Source organism: Bubalus kerabau, chromosome 9 (assembly GCF_029407905.1).
Source record: "Bubalus kerabau isolate K-KA32 ecotype Philippines breed swamp buffalo chromosome 9, PCC_UOA_SB_1v2, whole genome shotgun sequence".
In the NCBI taxonomy this organism is placed as follows: domain Eukaryota; kingdom Metazoa; phylum Chordata; class Mammalia; order Artiodactyla; family Bovidae; genus Bubalus; species Bubalus kerabau.
In genome coordinates, this window is record NC_073632.1 from 99,825,788 (window position 1) to 99,848,008 (window position 22,221).

The following is a 22,221-nucleotide window of genomic DNA, read 5'->3' on the forward strand; positions in this document are numbered from 1 at the left end:
GTCCATCAATAGGTTTAGTTGAACCATGAAAATCAGGCAAGTGACTTAACTGACTCTTCCACTGAACTGACTGTCCAAGAATCTTATGTACACTGCCTTAAAGAAGTTCAGTGATTATTGTTTGAATTCAGCAGATCATGCCCCAAATGATAAAAAACCTAGGAAAAATACTTTTTTCTTAGCTAAAATAGGAAAGCAAGAAGCATCCTGGTGAGTTTTTAAATGGTATCCTACCCTTCATTTGAGGGGTCTTATAAACGTGGATAACAGGGATGCTCAGCACCCAAGCCTTTCCTGTGCACCGCACCCTGTGCTAAGGGCCCTCCTGCTGCCCCCTGCTTCCTTCCCTTCACACCTCCCGGGTAGATTCTTTTATCACTCTCATTTTGCAGATGGCCTGTTGTTCAGTCACCAAGTCCTGTCCGACTCTTTGTGATCCTGTGAACTGCAGCACTTGCCAATCCTTCACTATCTCCCAGAGTTTACTCAAACTCATGTCCATTGAGTCAGTGATGCCATCCAACCATCTCATTCTCTGTCGCCCCCTTCTCCTTTTGCCCTCAATCTTTCCCAGCACCAGGGTCTTTTCTAATGAGTCTGCTCTTCTCATCAGATGGCCAAAGTATTGGAGCTTCAGTTTCAGCATCAATCCTTCCAATTTAGGACTGACTGGTTTGATCTCCTTGCTGTCCAGGGGATTCTCAAGAGTCTTCTCCAGTACCACACAGATGGCTTTAAAAACTTCCCCCAGACTCACACAGCTGCTGAGTAGCAGAGTCAGTCTCTGTACCCTGGTCTCTCTGACTCAGCAGAAGCACCCAAACCCATAGCCAGCACCCCTCTCTCTGGAGAAAGCTTTCCTTTCTGCAAGATAAGGAATAATATCTAAAACCAACAGCTAAAACCAGAACTCCAGAACCACGTTTATCTTTCTGATCGCTAGTGTATTTTATATTTAGGGCATGCATTTAGTGAGGCACGGTGTTTATTTTTCTGCCGGAGGTTATATGGTCTTTTAGGAGATAGAATTACCTATAATGAGATATTTGCTTCCATAATTTAGCTGACATATCTTCTGGATTAATTTTATTAGCTCCTGAAGGTGAAACTGCCGCCAGTTCATACAAAGGCAAAGTTTTCAACATCTTTATCAAGGCGACCTCAAGAGGGCGCTCCTAGCAAGCCTTTGATTTATTGTTTTCCCAGGCCTGAAGCTTGATTTTACAGCATATTTTCAGAGAATGGATTGCAATCCTGTATATATAGAAAATTCATGGAAGAGACTCAAAAAAACACAAAACAGAAGTTCAGGAATTAGAATTTCTAGGTTGGTGGCAATGAAGATCCAGGGATTTAAATTTTATAAAAATTGTATCAAGAGAAATTAAAAACTTCTACAGTCTTTCAGAATGTAGAATCATAGCACTCAAAGGGATCTAAGAAAATAGGGAGAATTGTCTTTCCCTGTTGATAAGGACTTGGGGGTGATGGGATGGTGGGGGCAAGATTCTCAACCCTCGTCAGCAACCGATAATGTAGTTTCACGTACTGATATAATATCCTGAGTCAGAGGGCATCAGGGCATTTTAAAAATATGTATGTACTTATTTATTTGGCTCTGCTGGGTCTTAGTTGTAGCATGCGGGATCTACTTCCCTGAACCAGAGCCCCCTGGATTGGGAGCATAGAGTCTTAGCCACTGTACCACAGGGTAAATCCCATCAGGGCATTTGGTTTTATTCTCTATAAAGTTGTATTAGCACTTCCAAAGGAAATATAGTGAGGCATAGTTAAAAGACAAAGTAAATGAGAATGGAAATCTAAAAAAAAAAATTTAATTATTCCAGAAAAAAAAATAAAGGAGGGGCAGTGCCTGGAAAATCCCATGGACAGAGGAGCCTAGAAGGCTGCAGTCCATGGGGTCGCTGAGGGTCGGACACGACTGAGCGACTTCACTTTCATGCATTGGAGAAGGAAATGGCAACCCACTCCAGTGTTTTTGCCTGTAAAATCCCAGGGACGGGGGAGCCTGGTGGGCTGCCGTCTATGGGGTCGCACAGAGTCAGACACGACTGAAGTGACTTAGCAGCAATAGCAGTGGAATAAAAAATAAAAAAAAACACCCAGATGGGGCCAACAGAAAATAAATCAGAGCAGCAGACTTTAATCTAGTCATATCAGTTATCTATAGTAAATGTGACTGGACTAAATGCTCTAATTTAAAGGCAGAGCTTATTAAACTGGAGAAAAGAAGGACCCAAGGATATGCTGCCTTTAAGTATAAATGTAAGTAGATCAAAAGTGAAAAGATGGAGTTAGTATGTCTTACAAGCAGTGTGCTTTAGAAAGCTGGAGTGGCCATATTAATATAAGATAGAGTAGATTTAAGGATGATGGATATTGCCTGAGATAAACGGGTGGATTCTCCTGGAACACATAACAATCATACATCTATAAACGTCTAGTAGTAGAGCTTAAGATATATGAAACAAATATTGACAGAATTTAAGGCAGTAATAGACATATCTGCAATTACAGCTTTAGCATCTCTGTCAGTAACTGATAGAAGAATTCAACAAGAAAAGCATTTCCATTCATCTAGATTGGCCATCCACCAGGGACTGAGCTGGTGTCAGCTAATGGGTGCTCTGCTCACGATAGGTTTTTATTTAATTTTCTCAGCTAATGAAGAAGCAGCTGTTTCTGCATCCTCTGCTGCCCAGAGGACGTCTCGAGATGGATTGTAATCGCTGTGAGTGTGAACCTGAGGTCTTTACCTTGGCAAGTGGGCTTCCAAGGATTTCCTCATCACTCGTACGCTGGAGAGCAACCCTGTAGTCTAGACAGGATGCGTTTTTCGTGAACAGAGTAAATTCCTTCTGCCCAAATAAGGCGAGGCCCCTTTTCTCTAAGGAGCATTTTGTAACTGCTCCAATACCAGGCTATCAGGGAAGCGGGCACCATCAAGGGTCCTCATGTTCCATGCTTGATTATGCTGATGAGTTTGGCATTGGAGTTTTACCTTGACAGCTAAATGACTCTTAAAGACTCATTCATTATCTTGCAGCCACTTCAAGCCCAGACTGTGTTGTGCCGGGAGCTGCTTAATAGGATTATTGCAAGACAAGGAGCAGTCTTGCTCTCAGGGCTCCAGGCCGATCCCTGTCTCACCCTATCGCTTACCAATTCTCAGCCTAGCCGTCTCCTAAGAAGAGAAATTTTCAATTTCCTGCAGTGACTGGAACTAACAGTTTTCCCAGCCTGCAGGAAAAAACGGATTGAAAACTGTGGAAATGCAATCAGGATAACAGAGGAGTTATTTAGGTTAAAGCATCTTGTGTTCCTGGATCACTTAAGATACGTGTAGTTGTAAGTACTAGATTCCCTGGACTGGTCTGAAAGTAATTCTTATTTCGAATTTAAGTTTTTTGAGTTCAACTTAAGCTTTATTTCCTTATTTTCTAAATTAAGGGGAGTTAGCTTCCCTGATCGGAGAAGGCAATGGCACCCCACTCCAGTACTCTTGCCTGGAAAATCCCATGGACGGAGGAGCCTGGTAGGCTGCATTCCATGGGGTCACTAAGAGTCGGACACGACTGAGCGCCTTCACTTTCACTTTTCACTTTCATGCATTGGATAAGGAAATGGCAACCCACTCCAGTGCTCTTGCCTGGAGAATCCCAGGGACGAGAGAGCCTGGTGGGCTGCCGTCTATAGGGTCTCACAGAGTCGGACACAACTGAAGCGACTTAGCAGCAGCAGCAGCAGCTTCCCGATGGCTCAGACAGTAAAGAATCTGCCTGCCAATACAGGATACCAGGGGTTGATTTCTGGGTCAGGAAGATCCCCTGGAGAAGGGCAGGGCAACCCACTCAGTATTCTTGCCTGGAGAATCCCCATGGACAGAAGAGCCTGGCAGGCTACAGTTCATAGGGTCACAAAGAATGGGACACAACTGAGCAACGAACACTCAGAATAGATCGGTCGTCCAGCTCTGTGGTGGCAATAAGTGCATTCAACCTGAAGTTGAACTAAGAAGCCAAATGAAAGTACACATGTTTGGTGGTAGGCAGAAAATATCCTAGATCAAAATTTTTTCAAAAAAATGGTTCAAATGAACCTGTTTACAGGGCAAGAATAGAGACTCAGACATAGAGAATGGATATGTGGACACTGAGTGGGAAGGGGAGGGTGGGGCGAATTGGGAGAGTGGCATTGACCTATGTACATTATTACCATGTGTAAAATAGACAGCTAGTGGGCAGCTGCTGTATAGGGCATGGACCTCAGCTCTGTGCTCTGGGATGACCTAGAGGGGCGGGAGTGGGTGGAGGTGGAAGGGAGGCCCAAGAGGAAGGGGATATGCATGTATACATAGAGCTGATTCCCTTCGTTGTACAGCAGAAACCAACACAACACTGTAAAGCAGTTAGAGTCCAATAAATAAAAAATAATTTTGTCAGGCAAAGAAGGCAAGTAGTCCTGCTGCTGCTATGTCACTTCAGTCGTGTCCAACTCTGTGCAACCCCATAGATGGCAGCCCACGAGGCTCCCCCGTCCCTGGGATTCTCCAGGCAAGAACACTGGAGTGGGTTGCCATTTCCTTCTCTAATGCATGAAAGTGGAAAGTGAAAGTGAAGTCACTCAGTCATGTCTGACTCTTAGCAAACCCATGGACTGCGGCCCACCAGGCTCCTCCGTCCATGGGATTTTCCAGGCAAGAGTGCTGGAGTGGGGTGCCATTGCCTTCTCTGAAAGTAGTCCTAAAATGTGTTTAATAAATAGGGAACTGGTTTCCAATGAGTTTTCATTTATAGACCAATAACATATATTATGTACAGTCTCACCCAGAGCAGGAAAAAGTCAGAAAGACTTTAGGGATTAATCCATGGAAAAGAGATAAGACTGAGTATTCAGCCTAGGCTATGAATCATTCAATCCCTTTGCCCTGAGACGCTTGGGTTCCCAAGTCAATTCTTTTATTTTTAGAATCAAGATTGTGGTAAATGCAATATGTGTTTCTTTTGTACAGTGGTACATTTTGCATGCATTGTTCCTTCTATCTGGTTTCCTCAGATGGCTTAGTAACTCTACCTGATGCCAAAGAAAGCCTTTGAGTGCTCCTTCAGTCCTGGTTGGTCCCAGTGGTGGGTCCCCGAATAGAAAATGGCATTTTTTTCCATTTTGTCTTTAGTGAAAGAAACAGAACATGAAAGAAAGGCTTTTCACTCCAGTCTCTTAAAAGGCCCTTCCGTTTCCCCCTAACTTTTATTGTCGTTTAGATAATAAGGGGGTAGGATGGGGTGGTTAATGGCATTGTTTCAGAAATATTCTGACAAATCATCTAAACTAGTTGCTTTTCTTCTAATGGTTTAAATGCATCTTCCAAAGAGGAGCAAGACATTTGGAGTCTATTTATTTTTATGTAATAGATGTAGGAAAGGGGGAAAAGGTGACAAACTCCTTTTACTTTTTCCTTTGAGCACTTTAATGGAAAAAGAGCATAGGACTTGAGTCAAGTAGGTCACCAGTTATTAATTTAATCCTGGGCCCTTGGGCATGCAGTTCCCTTCTGAGTCCGTCTCCTTGTCTCTAGATGGGAGGATGTGGGATATACACGGGAGAGGCTGATACAGTGAGAGGCCTCATGGATGGTCTGACAAGCCTGATTTACAAGTTTTCATTATAATCTGTCCACTTGGTTATCCCTTCTCCTTGCTAATTTTTCTTTGCCCTAATTTCAGGCCATTATTCTTACTATGGCTACTTCCTACTTTGCTTTCTTTTATTTACTTTGGCAGATCAGCTATTGTGGTTTTCACTATCACGTAACCAAGCTTCATTTGATTTTATCATCATTTAAAAAATTGAAATACAGATAGTTGATTTGCAATACTGTATAAGTTTCAGGCCCAAAACATAGTGATTCACAATTTTTAAAGGTTATATTCCGTTTATAGTTACTATAAAGCACTGGCTGTATTCCCTATGCTGTATCATACATCCTTGTAGCTTATTCATTTTATACATAGTAGTTTGTACCTCCTAACCCCCTGTCCTTATCTGTCCTCTCCCCTTCCCTCTTGCTACTAGTAACCACTGGCTTGTTCTTTATGTCTGTGAGTCTGTTTTGTTATATTCATTAGCTTGTTTTACTTTTCAGATTCTGCATATAAGGGATATGATTTCTTATTTGTCTGCATCTGACTTGTTTTGCTTCATACAATGCGCTCCAAATCCATCCACGTTGTTGCACATGGTGAAGTGTCACCCCTTTTTGTGGCTGAGTGATACCCCATTGTCTGTGTGTGTGCACCACATCTTCTTCACTGAGTCATCTGTTGATGGACACTCAGGTTGCTTCTGTATCTTGGCCACTGTGAATAATGCTGCTGTGAACACTGAGAGGTGCATATATCTTTTAAGTTAACGTCTTAGTGTCACCAAGCTTTAAATATGAAATTTTTGTCTCCAAAACTATCTTTAAACATTTCACAATAGCCGTCCGATCACCTTCCTGTTCTAAGGGATGAATACTTGGGACTTCCCTGGCCGTCCCGTAATTGGGACTCCATGCTTCCACGACAGGGGTCTGGGTTCAATCCCTGGTATGGGAACCAAGATTCTGCAAGCCACGTAGAGCAGCCCCCCTCCCCCACCGGCAAAAGGATATATTCTCCACATTTATTCTGCAGTTTTCTAATCTTCACGTTCTGTGGGTTTGCATTTGGTACTGAGAACCCAGGATTTGGTCTCTGGTTAGGGCTTCTCTGGTGACTCAGATGGTAAAGCATCTGCCTGCAATGTGGGAGACCCGGGTTCGATCCCTGGGTTGGGAAAATCCCCTGGAAAAGGAAATGGCACCCCACTCCAGTATTCTTGCCTTAATCCCATGGATGGAGGAGGCTGGTAGGCTACAGTTCATGGGATCACAGAGTCAGACACGACTGAGCGTCAACTTCACTATACTTTCCTTTGGGAACTTGACTAATGACCTAAGGACATTTCTTACCCCTTCTTTTCCCTGGGGGCGCTCGGTACCTCTGACTTCATCTTGGGTTAGCGGGACTTCTGCCTCCAGCAACAAACTAACACTCACTGGATTCCAAAGCTCCTTTTTTTTTCTTCTAGCTCCAGATGAAGGTCTCTTTTCAAAAGATGTTAACACCTGATTTGTTGTAAGACCTTCTGGAAAGTAGTCTTATCCTACACTGCTCTTACACTCTAGTGTTTGAGGGTTGGTGGCCTAATTCTTCTTTTGAGGCCGTGTCTCACTGATGTAATTCTAAAACAATTTTAAACCCACAGATTAAGAACATGTGTTTCTTCATGTCACATGTTAAGAGAGACTTTAATTCATTCTGAAATCTATATTGAAGACTGTCTTAAAGCAAAATTGCAACTTTACAGCTATATTAACTACAAATTGCATAGAGTCTGAGTTTAGTGATCCAGAGACTCAAAGCCAACTAGAATTCTTCTTTGACAAAGGCCTCAAGCTTTTCATTGTTGTACAGGAGGGTAGGTGGAAAGGGCCATGTGATAAGGTGGAAAGATATGTTTTCCTTCTCTGGTCTCAGTCTCAGAATGTCTGGAATGTTCTTCAAAGGTGGATCTGTCAACATGACCTTTGCTTGCTCCTTCTTGAATCCCTTTATATTTTATCTACTATCTCTCGGGACACAAGTTTCATATTTTTATTATCTACAGTAACACAGTACTTCCTCTTTTTGTCCTAAAATTACCTCTTTCAAGCTTTAAGGAGTGCCCTCTGCCTTTAGGACTGGGAAGCAATGATTCCATCTGCATTTTCTCCCTTCAGTTCCACCCGATCCTGGAGGCTTTGATGGTATCTGCTGAGCCTTTGTTGTCAAGACAGAGAAAGCTAATTTGGGTTCAGAAAACAGAACAGTTTCAAAGGAGCCTACCTCCAAGAGCCAAACAGTTTTTGAGCCAGGGTGCAGTGGTCCTCACTGTTGAAATGCAGGAGCACATTGTGGTGACTGTCGACAAAGGGTTAAGCATCACAGACAGTCTTCGTAGAAGCAGAAAACAGGACTGATCCAAAACATATAACGTATACTCCAAAATAAGCCAGGCTCGCCCCTCTTAATGGGATCGCTACAGACATGCCAAATGCTACAGCTAGTCAATTGTATACATATGGTAAAACTTTTCATACCATTCAGCATTTGCCACAATATGATTTTAATTACGTACAGATTGGGTAGCTGGAAGAAAGCACTGGAATTGAATAAAGTTAAACACAAGCCCTTTTATAAATGGCCCTGGTTTAGGTTAGAACGTATGCAAATGACCACCAGGGACGGTAGGAGGAGTGTGTGGTCTGGGACAGTCTCTGGGGACAGGACGTGACTCGTCTTCAAGCTGGGAACCTGGTTCGTCTGCAAGGAGAGAATTTACAGAACGGTGATGATACTCCTTTTGAAGTCGGGACTTAACGCTAATGCTTGAGCCTTGTTACTCACATTCTTCCTGCCCCGGGACAGGGTTTGTCTCTACAAAAAGAAATTGCTGTCTGGGCAAACATCACCTTCAACTTGAAAGACTCTGGGGTTGGATACGGCAGACATCAGTAGTTTTGAAACTTTTTTTTCTTCTTCTTTCCTAATGGTACTTTCGTGGGCTGTGTTCTTTGTTTCTCTGAAGTCAATTTGACATAGCAAATTCAAAAGCAGTGCTGTTTACCTCATTCAAGAAAAGAAACAGGGGGCAATTTTGCTCGAGCCAGGCCTTGGCTGTGCAGAGGAGAAAACCGCGGGCTTTGGAATGTGCTTTCCTCAAACTTGAACAGCCTAGTTTTGGTTTTCCTCAGAACTTACCAGAAGAGCTTGGACTTACTGAATATCTTTTGGGTAAGCCGCTCTGAATTCCAGCTTCTCTTTTCTGAAATGAAGATACACCCTGTGCACCCCCCGCCCCACCCTACCCTGCAAAAGCCAACTTACTGAGGTTTCAGGACCCAAAACCTGGCCCCTCACAGACCCTGTCCACAGGGCTGTTGGACATCCCTGAGGAGAGAGGATGGAGTTAGTGTAATAGGGCTAAAAATGACACCTGACTTTTTGGGAGCCTCTTGGATGATATCAGACCATTCCAAGAATGGGCAAACCCGTATTCTGTGTCTTTGCTGGTGAGATGGGAGTACCAGGAATTGAACCTGTTGCAAGACGGGGGGCCCCCTTCCAGGGCCCAAGAGTGGGCTTTTGTCTAACACTAGGAAATGGATTGTCTGAGGAGACACATGTGCTGGGAGAGCAAAAGGCTTTATTGGGAAGGGGCACCCGGGCGGAGAGAAGCGGGCTGAGGGAACCCAGGAGAACTGCTCTGCCACGCGGCTCACAGTCTCTGGTTTTATGGTAATGGGGTTAGTTTTCAGGTTGTCTCTGGCCAGTCATCTTGCTTGATATTTTTGGTCTTAGGGTCCTTCCTGGTGGTGCAGACCTCGTTCAGCCAAGATGGATTCCAGCGCAAAGGATGCTGGGACGTTGGTAGGACAATACTATTGGCTGGCATCTCCCCCTCCTCTTGGCTCCTCCTGAATTCTCCTGGTTAGTTTTCGGTGGCAGCACCTTGTTCCTTATCAGGACTTCCTGTTGTGAGACAACTCGTGCATGGGGTTATCATTGTGCCTGGCCAAGGCAAGCGGTTTTGGTCAGTGGTTCCCTAACAAACCTATTATAGGAGCAGGGTGAGGCCTGGATCAGGCATGGAAAGGTCTTCTCCCCTAATACCCATGAAGAAGGAGGCAGAATTGAAGGGAACCCCCAGGTCATGGGGAGAGAGGGATGGACTTCGGGATCCCTATTATTCGAGAGGAAACCACACCCCTCCAGCACTGCTTTTGGCCTTGCGAGCAGCAGTGATTTCCATGTGCTCCCAGCCCCTGGGCTGATCAGGATGGTGGCCACGGCAGCCATGGGAAAAGACTGTCATGTGTCAGCCCCTTCTCTTTGTATCTGTGAATATTTGTATACAGAGACTAATCTATAGACATACACACTCGAGTTCTAGTTTTCTACTCTTTGGGCTTTAGTTCAGTAACTTTTCTTGGGAAAGTCACTGATTTTAGCCTAGAGGGAGTTTTGAGCTAATTAATTAATTAGCTAATTAAAGTTCTTTGGTAATAACTATCTATGGATTGAAATGTCTCACTCTGGGGAGAAAAGGCAGGGCTACCAGTGAACTAGACTTGACCTCTAGACTGTGAATTTCTTGAGGGCACCTTTCACATCTTACCCTCTTTTGTGGGATAAATGAAGACCAAGTGAATGACTCTAAAATTAATTAATTTCACTTCGTTGAAATGGACTTTGTTAATGGACCGTTTAATAACATGTTCAGATATACAGAAACGACATCTGTAGTACAAGTACAGTCATATAAGTTAGTTCCTCCACGTTTATTTATTTATTTATTTTTTATCTTTGAACAATAAAAAAGTTTATGCTTTTAAATTAATAAACATATATTGCAAACATTATGTGATAATAAAAATACAAAAAATATGCAGACTGACCCCAGGGCATTCACACATTAGAATTTTGTCTGAAATAAAACAATGACTTTTATCCTCCAAAGTAGGTAAGTCCATGCTGGCTGAAGATTTCAGTCCTAGACCCCATAAATGAGGTACACAGTTCATGGTTAACAGATATATACGTTAACAATGGTTAATGTTAACTGCCCGTCATCAGGGCTCTCCTCCACGTTTAGGAAGGAAGAAAGGGGAGAGGGAAGAAGGAAGGTCATTTGTACTTAATTTCAAATACTGATTCCTCATTTCTTCTTTGATGTTTACTTCAGTGGCCTTAAAATATTGGCTCCCCAGATAAAGTTTACTGCATCTTGAAGTCGCTTCCATTCTTAGTTACCAAAATCAGAGGAAGCATAAATACTAGGGTTAGCTGCAGGGGATCTTTACTGTGCTCGGCAGCCCAAAGAATCAACCTCATTCCTAGAGTGATGCAGTCCTTTCCCAGCTGCTGCCCCACTCCATCCCCTGTTGACACCACAGCCCTTGGTGGCCTTGGATGAGCTCAACCACAAAGGAACCATCCCCCGCCCCCCAACACTAGGAAGTGGACAAGATCATAGGAGTGAGACAGGGGCTTGGGTAACACAGAGAGGGTGACCTCTTTAGGTGGGGTCTGGCTCAGGCCCTTCACTCTGGGGACTGATATTCTCTGGCTGACCCTTTGCACTCTGTATTTAGTTCTTAATCCACTTGTGTGCCCAGTGGTAGAGGAGGAGCTAGAAAAGCCACAACTCCTTGAAATATAGGGGCTGCCGTCAACGTAGTAGGAAGCACAGTCATTTAAATGATGGTTGCAGTTTGTACAATGTAATACTTTGATAGAGTTGAGTTATAAACTAAGAAGCTGCTAAGTTGCTTCAGTTGTGTCCGACTCTGTGCGACCCCATAGACGGAAGCCCACCAGGCTCCCCCGTCCCTGGGATTCTCCAGGCAAGAACACTGGAGTGGGTTGCCATTTCCTTCTCCAATGCATGAAAGTGAAAAGTGAAAGGGAAGTTGCTCGGTCATGTCTGACTCTTAGTGACCCCATGGACTGCAGCCCACCAGGCTCCTCCGCCTATGGGATTTTCCAGGCAAGAGTTACTGGAGTAGAGACAGCCCTAAAAAAACAACCTAACATTTATGCCTGAGAGTATCAGGGAAGGCTTTATGCAGGGCATGTTGGGCAGGATCTTGAAGGATGAATAGGGGTTCACTTGGTAGAGACTCGGTGAGGGCATTCCAAGCTCTGCAGATAAAGTAAAGATACGCAGGTATCAAAAACGTGGCGCATTTCTAAACAGCAAAAAGTTCAACGTGGTCAAAATACAGGAAAAATGGGTGAGTGGGGATTCACTGGATATGAGACTGTTGCACCAGATTGGGATCAAATTGCCATCAAAATGGTTGATTATAATTATATATGTCTGTATCTCCTGCCCAAGTGTCTGCACCCTGAGATCAGGGATTAGGTTTTACTGACTTTCTTCAGACAAGGTTGGGTACTTTTGTGGTGATATGACTGTAAATTTACTGACTTTCTTCAGTCTTCCTGAATCTGACAGTGTTTTTAAAAGGGCCCCATGAATTTTCATTGAATGGATATTGGGTGATATTGGAAGTTATTTTAGCCTAGGCTGAGGAACTGATCATATATCACAGTAATTTGTTTAGACTTTACCTCTTGGGGAATATAGAACCATTAAATAAGAATGATCTAAATCTGCAATCTGTGTTTGACAAAGTAATTCTGACTATAATGTGACAGATTCATTGAGAGAGACTGGATGTTGGAAGGCCAGTTATAAAACTACTGTAATGATCTGGAGGAAATATTAGAAGGTTTGGGAGGGTGGAAACTTGAGAGAGATTTATAAGGTAGCATTGACAGTCCATTCTGAAGGAGATCAGCCCTGAGATTTCTTTGGAAGGAATGAGGCTAAAGCTGAAACTCCAGTACTTTGGCCACCTCATGCGAAGAGCTGACTCATTGGAAAAGACTCTGATGCTGGGAGGGATTGGGGGAAGGAGGAGAAGGGGACAACAGAGGATGAGATGGCTGGATGGCATCAGTGACTTGATGGATGTGAGTCTGAGTGAACTCCGGGAGTTGGTGATGGACAGGGAGGCCTGGCGTGCTACGATTCATGGGGTTGCAAAGAGTCGGACATGACTGAGCAACTGATCTGATCTGATCTGATGATTGACAGCTAACTCCAATTTTTGGTGACCAGTGGAATAGGAGGGGGAAAAATTGAAGATCACTGTTGACTCAAGACAAACTAAATCTGACTTTCAAGTGGATTTATACTCAAACATGAAAAGGAAAAGAATATCCTAATACGTGGGCACTAAATGTAATTAGCTTATTGATATCTATTTAGAATAATGAAATTAAGAGTTGACTAACCAATAAGATTTACATAGACATTGGAGAGAAGGAACTAATTTATATAGCATATGTAATATACATATTGGTTTTGTAACATACATAAGATGTAAATACACAAGTAAAGAGTGTGTTCTGATGTCATAAATATAATCAGAGCTGCCACGTGTGGTCTCACAGGTTGTGTACTGCACAAATCAAGGAAGTAGCACCAATAATTGGAGAAGGCAATGGCAACCCACTCCAGTGTTCTTGCTGGAGAATCCCAGGGACAGGGGAGCCTGGTGGGCTGCTGTCTCTGGGGTCACACAGAGTCAGACACGACTGAAGTGACTTAGCAGCAGCACCAATAATAGCAATAGGTCACCCTGCAAAGCTACTGTCATGTCCGTCTTGGCCTTCACCTCAACAGATTCAGAGACTGTAGCCACAAAAGAAGAAGTTTAAGATGGGAACTTGATAGACTTGCAAGGTTTAATCATCTGATGGAGGCCCTTCTAGAGCTGGATCATTAGTTAGATGTGTGTTAAATGAGAGAAGTTTTTCTCCTTTTAAAGGACTTAAGCTATGTTCTTATCTTGCCTTCTGACAGCAGTGGGAAAAACCAGCTGTTCGTACGTGGTGATGTTTTAAAGCCTCCTAGTATGTGATGTGTCCCACTCCACGGTGCTCAGTGTTTCTGAGTCTTGTTCATAATGAATGATGCAACATGACATGTGGATTCAGCCTTTAGAAGGGATAAACTCATGGAAGCAGATGAAGAAAGTACAGTCCTTTATATTCTTTCACAACAATCCAATGTTGCTTTAAAATTGTTGTGGATTTTGCTCACATGCTTCAGGGGAAATAGCTTCCAACGGTGGCAGACCAGACTGTAGGTTAGGCTTGTCTCTGCTGTGACCTGGCTTGCCATGGCTGGGGTTTCTAAACCATCAGAGCGGTTCTCCGCGGCCAAGACTCAGTTTGGGGGAAGTGGGAGGCTCTGTAGAACATGTCAGAGAAGAGCATCCTCTTACAGGTCAGACTGCCTAGGGCTCCCAGAAAGCAGCCCAGACGACTGCATTGTACACAATCTCCAGATGCTCGGGCCCTTGGGACCCAGTTGTTAAACTGAGTTCTGGACCGGGGCCTGGGCAAGCGCAGGTAGGGTGTACAGCGGTGCCTGCTTCCCCACACTTATTCATCTAATGGAAACATGTCAGGCTGCCTCCTCCAGGGCCCGGCATTTATTTTAAAGAACGTTAGAAAGGAAGCAGATCGCTTCCCATCTTCCTCCCTCTTTGGGCGAGTTTATTGTGATTGGAAATCATTCTCAGCCACGTGGTTGTGGCTTTCACCCCACTCTTTGTGCTCCTAGGTTAAACAGCCCTCTGTGCAAATAAACAGAAAAGGGCGAGGGATTTCATTCAGCGACAGAAAAAGGAGCGAAGTGAGAGCCTGGAGAAGTGGGAGGGGAGGTCCACGGGCTCGGGTCCTCTGCAGTGAGCGTTTTCCTCGCTCACGGAGCCAGGCGTGCAGGGTAGAGGCCCTGGCGGGGAGCCCAGCCCCAGGTGTTGGGCAGGAAACCGGACTGCCGGTCCAAGGCTGTTGTTTGCTAGAACTTACTTGGGGCTTATCTTGACTATTCCTGTTGGGGGGGGGAGGAAATTTGGAGCTGCTCTCAACTTGATTAAAACCTGGAAGCAAGAAATAAAGCTGAAGAATTTGTGCAGTTTTGGATCACGTATATTTCAAAATTTCGTTCCAAAGCTCATAAAACCTCCAGCTGTTGGCACAACTGATGAGACTTATTTGCCATCAAAATCGTTTTGAACACATTCCTTTTTTATATATATCTTTTAAAACATTTTATTTGTTTCTTTTTGGCAGCACTGGGTCCCTGTTGCTGCGTGCATGGTTTCTCTAGTTGCAGTGAATGGGGACTACTCCCTAGTTGCGGTGAGTGGGCTTCTCTGCAGTAGCTCCTTGTGTTGCTGAGCTCAAGCTCTAGGGTGCACGGCCTTCAGTAGCTGCAGCTCTCAGGCTTAGCTGCCCCTTGGCATGTGGAATCTTCCCAGACCAGGGACTGAACGCATGTCCCCTGCATTGGCAGGCAGATTCTTAACCACTGGACCACCAGGAAGTCCCTGGACACATTCTTAGAAGGAGCCACATACAACCTAAGACCACTCAGTGACTGACACAGCATGCACTGCATCAGAGCCCCTCAAAACTTGGGCTTTTGTGTCCGAGGGACCGTAGGCTTAAATTTTCATTCTTCTTGTCCTACTAGACCTGGAAAAGACTATTTATTGTTAGTTAGTTCCCTATTTCAAGCCAATGCACGCTTCATGAAAATCACTTTAAAAAGAAAAAGACTTCCACAGATACAGAAAGCCAGCACAAGTCAAGTGGATGGCTTAATGAATTACTGAGGTCAAAAAATAAAACCTGACTCCTGCCCCGTGCGGTCCCCATCTCAGACCCTCTTCTCCCCCAGGGATAACCTCTCTTCCGAACTTCTATGGTGACTGCTTTCCTGTGTCTAACTTTATTTCTTTAATTAAATGCTCTTTCTTTGTTACTTTTGGTGCCCAACGCTATATGAAGCTCCCCAACCCAACAAGTCAGCCCCTTCATCACTCTTAGCTAAGGCAGCCTTGGGCCGGGAGGTCTTCTACCCAACCTTCTTTCTGGAACCATTTTCTATAGGCCCCTTCATAGTTCCGAGCCCCTTTGTATCCAAGGTTCCAGGCCAACTGCGTGGCTTGTAAGCCCCGCCTGCCCATCCGACAAAAGAAAATGAGATTCTCGTCTTCTGGCTTTGGCCTCTCAAAGGAGTACAAAGCCTTGAAAGCAGCTGGCTCCATCTGCTGGGCACTTTCCAACCCTGACCACCTCCACCAAGGGTGCTCTATGCGCTCCAGAGGCCACACGTTGGCCTAGACTGGATCCCAGGTCTCCCCTGCTGGTACCTCCAGCCATGGTGCGCACTGCAAATGTCAGTTTCAGGAACATGGCCCTGGCCCGCCCCCTGGAGCGGGTTGTGTGTTTAACTTTAAAAAATTATTTTATATAAAATTATTATATAAAATATTATATATTATTATACAAAAATTTTATATTACAATTATTTTATAGAAATAAATTTTTATTTTTGGCTGCACTGGGTCTTCTTGCTGCACACGATCTTTCTCTAGTTGGAGCAAGAAGGGCTACTCTCTAGTTGCAGAATTTGGGCTTCTCACTGTGGTGGCCTCTCTCATTTAGAAGCACAAGCTCTAGAGTGCAGGCTTCAGTAAGTTGTGGCACACGGGTTTAGTTGCTCCGTGGCATGTGGGATATTACCAAAGCAGGGATTGAACCCATGCACCCTGCTTTGGCAGGCAGATTCTTAACCCCTGGACCACCAGGGATGTCCCTGTGTTTAACTTTTAATAGTTTTATCACTCAATTGTGCATCATCTCTAGATTCAAAAATTTGATCTTGCCTGTTTCAGTTCAGTTCAGTTGCTCAGTTGTGTCGGACTCTTTGCCACCCCATGGACTGCAACACGCCAGGCTTCCCTGTCCATCACCAACTGCCAGAGCCTGCTCAAACTCATGTCTGGAGCCTGCTCAAACTCATGTCCATCGTGACAGTGATGCCATCCAACCATCTCATCCTCTGTCGTCCCCTTCTTCTCCTGCCCTCATCTTTCCCATCATCAGAGTCTTTTCCAGTGAGTCAGCTCTTTGCATCAGTGGCCAAAGTAATGGAGCTTCAGCTTCAGCATCAGTCCTTTCAGTGAATATTCAGGACTGATTTCCTTTAGGATTGACGGTTTGGATCTCCTTGCAGTCCAAGGGACTCTCAAGAGTCTTCTCCAACACCACAGTTCAAAAGCATCAGTTCTTTGGCACTCAGCTTTCTTTATAGTCCAAATCTCACATCCATATATGACTACTGGAAAAACGATACCTTTGACTTGATGGACCTTTTTTGGTAAAGTAATATCACTGCTTTTTAATATGCTGTCTAGGTTGGTCATAGCTTTTCTTCCAAGGAGCAAGCATCTTTTAATTTCAAGGCTGCAGTCACCACCTGCAGTGATTTTGGAGCCCAAGAAATAGTCTTTCACTGTTCCATTGTTTCCCCATTTATTTGCCATGAAGTGATGGGACCAGATGCCATGATCTTAGGTTTCTGAATGTTAAGTTTTAAGCCAACTTTTTCACTCTCCTCTTTCACTTTCATCAAAAGGCTCTTTAGTTCTTCACTTTCTGCCATAAGGGTGGTGTCATCTGCGTATCTGAGGTTATTGATATTTCTCCCGGCAATCTTGATTCCAGCTTGTGCTTCATCCAGCCTGGCATTTTTCATGATGTACTCTGCATAGAAGTTAAATAAGCAGGGTAACAATATACAGCCTTAACTTACTCCTTTCCTGATTTGGAATTAGTTTGTTGTCCCATATCCAACAGTTCTAACTGTTGCTTCTTGATGTGCATACAGATTTCTCAGGAGGCAGGTCAGGTAGTCTGGTATTCCCATCTCTCAGAATTTTCCAGTTTGTTGTGATCCACACAGGCAAAGGCTTTAGCATAGTCAATAAAGCAAAACTAGATGTTTTTCTGGAACTCTCTGGAGTTTCAATGATCCAGTGGATGTTGGCAATTTGATCTCTGGTTCCCTTGCCTTTTCTAAATCCAAAAATTTGATCTTGCCTGTTTAGAAATGTTTAAAGTACCTTTTAATTATTTTAAAAACTACAGATGCTTCCTTTAACTCCTTAAAATTTACCTATTGAACAACCTTTAAGTAGGACTTAAAGTATTTAAGCCAAATTATACTAGCAACACATTCAATTACCTTGTGTAAGCTATGATTTTAAGATTTTTTTTTTTGCAAACACAGTGGTAATACCTAATTTTAATTGAAATGTGGTAAAACCTAAAAACAGACATAATTTAAAATGCTAAGAAGCCAGAAAGTTGCATTTGATTCTATACTAGTGGTTGAAAGGTTGAGGTTATCTGGGTAATGTACAGGGGAGCTTTTCATTCTCTGATACCATTGATCTTGTGATATGTGCTTATATACAGGGTTCCAGGTGGTTCTAGTGGTAAAGAACCCACCTGCCAATGCAGGAGACATAAGAAAAGCAGGTTTGATCCCTGGGTCAGGAAGATCCCCTGGAGGACAGCATGGCAACCCACTCCAGTATTTTTGCCTGGAGAATCACATGGACAGAGGAGCCTGGTGGGCTACAGTCCAGAGGGTCTTAAAGAGTCAGACACAACTGAAGCAACTTAGCATGCATGCATGTGCTTATATAATCATTACATCACATAGCAAAAGTGAAAGTGAAAGTCGTTCAGTTGTGTCTGACTCTTTGTGACCTCATGGACTGTCCCTGGAATTCTCCAGGCCAGAATACTGGAGTGGGTAGCCTTTCCCTACTCCAGGGGATCTCCCCAACCCAGGGATCGAACCCAGGTCTCCCATATATTGCAGGCGAAATCTTTACCAGCTGAACCACCAGGGAAGCCCTATGTCACATATGATTATCTCTATTCTACGCAAAGAATAGAAAAACAGCTATGGCTTTGTAAGAAAAGCCCCAAACCAAAATCACGAGCAAGCTTAGAAGTTAAAGTGACGGGATCTGCCTTTCAGTTCTGGTTCTGCCACCATGGAATGCTGGGCATGGCAACAGTCTCTCTGCACCTGATTCTCACAGTCAGTCCACACTTTTGTTATGAAAAATGATTTATTTATTAAACTCTCTACCTTATTATTAATCTTGATTCTGGAAAATGTTAGTTAAATCTGAGTCTTTGGTGTGAAAAATAAAAAGGGGTGAAAAAAACATGTACTCCCAGGGTTCATCAAATATAATTTCATTTACTTGCGGGTACTAATATTTTGCATTTTTACCTGATAATAGTTTATTAGCATTGGTAATAGTAACTAAAATGGCAGGTACTTGCAGACTAACTTTTAGTTCATGAGATGCTCTTTCTCATGAACTATCTGTGTTTTTATAGAATAAAACCATCCCACACAAAGTATCTCTTCTGCTGTCATCGTATGCTTGTGTTCTCTCTTCAGCCGGCAGTGGAGAAGAACTTATTAAAGTCATAGGTGTTGAGTGAAAAAAACATAAATTATAAACATCTAGTCATTATTTTTTTATACATTTCTGGAGTTGTTTATTTTGTATAATAGCCAATTCTTAAGTCTGTACCATGAAAAATATGAGTTAAATAATGGATAATTAATCTTGACATAATCTCATGGCATTGCTTCTTAAAATATATATATATATATATATATATATATGTAAAAACCAAGTCACCAGGATGACACCGAGAATTTAACTGCTGTCCTGAGCTGCCTTATTGCACAGTCACTTAAACCCACATGAGAGAGGTTTACAATATGAGTCACTCAGGTTCCTCTACAGGAAGATCATTTTTCTCTTGCCTTGAGTCCGTACTCAGATACCATGTGGCCATCTGGTGGATTGCCACAAATCCTGTATCTGTAAGCATAGTATCTAGGATACATCTGAAGGAAATGTATTAAAAGGAAAGAAAATTGAGTCACTGTTTTATCCTGATCAGAAAGGTGACAGTAACCTGTCGTCCCAAAGGAGGCACTATTCTTGAGAAAATTACAGTGGGATGGTGGGGGTTAAGAGGCCTCCCAGCAGTTCCCACAGTTCTAGCAATCAGGCTAGATTTGGGTTCCATCTCCTTGAATCCCCTCTTCTGGCTCCATTGGTGTTATTGTGTCTTGTGTCTTCACAGGTGCCATCTTCTTTCCCAGACTATGCAAGAGGGGGACCCCGCTCTGTTTTCCTTGCTAGTCCTGGAAAATTCACACCAGCCCTTCTCAAGCTCTTCCTAGCTCTGAGCGTTAGATGTGAGCATTCCATCCTTAAGAGATGTGTCTTTCATGAGGAACCAAAATTGTCCCCAGCTTACTCTGGAACTAAGTGAAAATTAATCTGCGGGCAAACACTTCCTCTTGTTCACACTTAACCATTCTGTATAGCCTTCTAATAGAGCACTTCTCACTTTGCTCTATAACTTGAGAGCTTTCACATTTCCTCTCACCATCACCTACAAAAGAAAATGTATTTTCCATTGCAAACCAGCACACACAGATGTGTGTGTGTGTATGTGTGTGTGTGTATATATATATATATATATATATATATATATATATTATGTATATGTATATATATATGATTGATACAGAGATATAGACACATATCCATGTGAGTTGCCTTACCTTGACTGCACGCTCTCTGATATTTTCCATTCTGTGCTCCTCTGTTCTACTTTGTTTGTTTATTTTTGTCTGCGCTGGGTCTTCATTGCTGTGTGTGGGCTTTCTTTGGTTGTAATGAGTGGGTGCTACTCTTCATTGCAGTGTTCGGGCTTCTCACCGTGGTGGCTTCTCTTGTTGCAGAGTGTGGACTCTGCAGGTGTGGTGTACAGACTTTCTGCATGTGGGATCTTCCCAGACTAGGGATCGAATCTGGTTCCCCTGCATTGGCTGGCAGATTCTTAACCACTGGACTCCCAGGGAAGCCCCTATCTATTTATTCTGAGTGCTGATCAAGACCCATTAAACTGGTTTCATGATTCTGTCTGTTTGGGTCACACGTTGCTGTTGGAACCACACAGTTCTGGTTAATGTGCCTGACACCCCCGGCCCCATCCCTGCTAGACTCTGATCTCCCTGTGGGCAGAAAGTGAAGCTTGTCCCTTCCTCTGCATACTGAACATCCACCTTGGTGCCTGGCAGGTAGCAGATGCTCAGGTTAATATTAGTTGCACCAAAGAACTCAGCCTCATTTGTAAAATCTGAAACAGAGAGGTGCCCAGGCATACCCGGGGGGCAGTTGTGAGAACAGAATGAGATCATATATTTAAAGCACAGAACATAGGGCCTAGTACCAACAGATGCTCAGTTAACACTTGCTTCTCTCTGACTTTCTAGAACTGGCTCTCCCTTTAACGGAGCATCGGAACTGTGCTGCACTTTAAGTATAATGAGATGTTTGAATTCCATTAACCTGAGGCCTTCAGCCACTCGGGCAGGCTGAGATTTTCCAGGATGCCAGAAGCCAGGGACAGATAGCCTTCAGAGAGTGCAGTTTCTTCTGGGGTTTAGCACAGGCCAGGCCTTGGCTGGAAATAGGGAAAGGTCACAGGGGTGAGTTGGTTTTGCCATACTCTGTGCGTGCATGCTCAGTCGCTTCAGTCATGTCCGACCCTTTGCGACCCCATGGACTGTAGCCCCCCCAGGCTCCTCTGTCCGTTGAATTCTACAGGCAAGAATACTGGAGTGGGTTGCGTTGCTCTCCTTCAGGGGATCTTCCAACCCAGGGATCAAACCCACATCTCTTATGTCCCCTGCATTGGCAGATGGGTTCTTTAGCACTAATGCCACCTGGGAATCCATTGCCATACCCTAGTGGGACTCATTTCTCCATAAAGAGTGGGATGAAATCATTATTAGAATTTTGTGGCAAAAATGAAAGCGACTTCCACATTTAAAAAGACTATGCATTTAAAATCAACGTGAAATTTAGAGTATTTTGTAACTCAGAGGTCTTTATAAGAACTACTATATTAGAAAGACTACACCTAAATAAAGTCTGATGTAGCAGAGAGGGCACTAGTGGAAGAACTTCTGGTTTGATCCGCAGTATCTGGCCACCAGACTGAGTGGGACAGCCTCTCTGGATCTTATTTCTTCATCTATGAAAGGAGACCCCTCTCCATTCCCAAAATCCTGTGATTACAAATATGGGCTTTAAAATCCATTTTACATTCACTGGATCATATTAATCAACAGGGAGCTAACATTTCACTTCTCAGCTGCAGAGTCTGAATCAGATACAGTGCCTGCAAGCTTTTCTCTTGATAATTGTTGCTTGCCACTCTCAGAAGTGCCGAATGGTGCTTAGCTGACCTGATCACCAAAATGAAGTCAGATTATCTGTTATGTTCAGAGATAGAACTTCAAAAATCAGGATTTTGCATGCATCATCACAATAATAGTTTGTTCTAAATTGTATGTTACTTAGTCCATGAAATGTAACCTCTTCATTTAATGTGTTGTGAGTTGATCATTCACATATGAGTAATGTAATGAGCCTGCTTGCTGTTTTCTTCTAGGACAGAATGACTCGGAAGATAATGGAGCTTTGAAGTCTAGCAGAATATGAAGTCTTCCCTCTTCTGGTTTAAATTTAAGAAGGTCAGTAGTGAGTTTCTTTTGCTACCAGCTGGTACTTGCCCATCTTCCCCAGTT

At 43.5% G+C, this 22,221-nt stretch overlaps 1 long non-coding RNA gene across 1 annotated transcript in view; it reads left to right on the top strand.

The window, feature by feature from the left end:
• Window positions 1–22,221, top strand: part of LOC129620181 (uncharacterized) — a 38,551-nt gene that overhangs the window by 15,944 nt on the left and 386 nt on the right. The window contains exon 2 of the long non-coding RNA XR_008698414.1: window positions 22,086–22,167. This is a non-coding gene — a long non-coding RNA (uncharacterized LOC129620181). The remainder of the gene's footprint in view (window positions 1–22,085; window positions 22,168–22,221) is intronic.